This window comes from Protobothrops mucrosquamatus, unplaced genomic scaffold (genome assembly GCF_001527695.2).
Source record: "Protobothrops mucrosquamatus isolate PMUCROS unplaced genomic scaffold, P.Mucros_1.0 scaffold1055, whole genome shotgun sequence".
Classification (NCBI taxonomy): Eukaryota; Metazoa; Chordata; class Lepidosauria; order Squamata; family Viperidae; genus Protobothrops; species Protobothrops mucrosquamatus.
Window position 1 is genome coordinate 209,629 of NW_015387287.1, and position 1,958 is coordinate 211,586.

The 1,958-nt window shown below is 38.2% G+C and overlaps 1 protein-coding gene across 1 annotated transcript in view; it reads right to left on the minus strand.

Annotated features, from left to right (window-relative positions):
* Positions 1-1,286, minus strand: part of LOC107291120 — a 21,172-nt gene extending 19,886 nt beyond the window's left edge. The window contains exon 1 of the mRNA XM_015820082.1: positions 1,255-1,286. The gene's annotated coding sequence lies outside the window, so the exon portion shown is untranslated. The remainder of the gene's footprint in view (positions 1-1,254) is intronic.
* Positions 1,287-1,958: the final 672 nt, after the last annotated feature.

The following is a 1,958-nucleotide window of genomic DNA, read 5'->3' on the forward strand; positions in this document are numbered from 1 at the left end:
TGGAGTGTTGGCTATTCCTGCCAGGCTATTTCCCTGCTACAATTTGAGTTGCCTTGTATTCAGTCATAACAACACTAGAAATGTGTTACGGATGAGGCAGTCTTTTGTTTCCTCTCAAGCGCTGTATTGTATTGCGTGATTTATTTAATTTGTAATTTGTTAAACATCAATTCATACTAATTGAAGCCGTGGTTTATAGACTACAATGGCTCTTTTTCTATCACACCGTACATCAGGGGGTCTCCAAATTTTAAGACTTGTGGACTTTAACTCCCAGAATTCCCCAGCCAGCATGAAACCAGTAGGACTGGCTGGGGAATTCTGGGAGTTGAAGTCCACAAGTTGCCAAGTTTGGAGATCCCTGCCCTAGGTGATAAAGAAGCAAACCAAAGCTTAATTTTGAGCTCTCTTTGATCCCCTCTGCTAAATTGTAGCTGTTCTTGGCTTCTCTCAAGTACTGTGAACTTAATTGGATCCAAAGACAATTGCATTGGATCCTAAATCATCCTTCAGCTGAGATACGAGAGTAAAAAACAGCCAAGCAGGTACAATTTACTGTATATTAGAATCAGAGACACTAAAACAGAAAAATTAAATAATATCATGAAGGCAAGTTAGAAAACCAACATCTATATAATAAAGTAATAATGGGTGTTTGTAAAACTGAACTTAATTTAGGACCATGACTTTGGGGCTATACAATTCATTAATGGAATCTATTGTATATTACGTAACCAGATAGCTCATTTTATAGAACTAAAATTTTATGTATCTACCCAAAAATGACTCAAATGCAATTAAGAAAAAAATGTTTCTTAGCTCCACCCATTTCTGTTGTAGCAATATTCCAAAATATCCCTTTTGCAATGTTACAAATTTATACAGACATCTCAAATGTTCCAAATCTTTCAGGCATCTGTTACTGTGGCAATCCTTAAACATCATTCCAACATGGAACTGGTAGACAACAGGACTGTATCCTTTTTATAAAACAGATACATCTACAAGAGTTGGATCACTTAAAACTTCTCATGACAGAGAAGATATTTCCACCAAGGGCTTTCTGATTTCTTGTTTTAATTCTTAGCCTTGGCACCATCTAATCACCCCTAAAACCTTTCTGTAACTATACATTTTTGACAAAAATAAAAAAGTCACTTCTCAAGAACCTCCCAGTCAATGCAATTTCTTCCTGACATTCCTGACTTTAATCTCATTCTAGATCTCCTATTTACTTATTTTTGCTCTCCTCACCTCAGGCCTTCCTGTTCTTCAAACCGAGGCGATGTTCGTTCTGTTGCTCCCAAAGAAATTAAGTGACTAAATGAAATCGGAGCCATTCAACTATTCTGGGGAGGGAGCTGAGAGCAAGAGGTTCATGACAGGTAATAAAATCTAAATGGGTCCAGCTTCGTTTGGACAAGACAGGAAGACATTAAATAACTGGAGGGATGTCAACACGAAGAGGGCAAAGGGCTATTTGGAGTGACAGGAACAAGTGAATTAAAAACCACCCAGGGATGCAAAAGGAGGGATATTTCAAAGAGAACAAGCTTAGGTCCCAGGTTTTGAAGGCCTCATAAATTAACTTCTCTGCTTCTAAAATTATAAACTTGGTTATCAGTGTTAAGCAACAGGGAGTTCCTCAGAGTAAGAATAATCCCTCCAAAAAGGGATACATCACAGGCTTCTGCTATCAATGTTCCCTCAGGCTTTCTGTTAAACTAGGATCTAGTCCTGTTGGTAGAAATTCTAGCCGACTGAATAACACCAAACAGCAAGTTGAAATTAGACAGAGATTTATTGGATACAACGGTTTGCAAAGCGTGGTGGACTCCAAATAAATATTTGAGCCACACCTAGTCACAACAAAGACACACATTATATACATTCTATCCCGACGCCTTGGCCCCTCCTCTGAGGTTACAATCTTATCAGAGCCGCCTAAACAAAATACA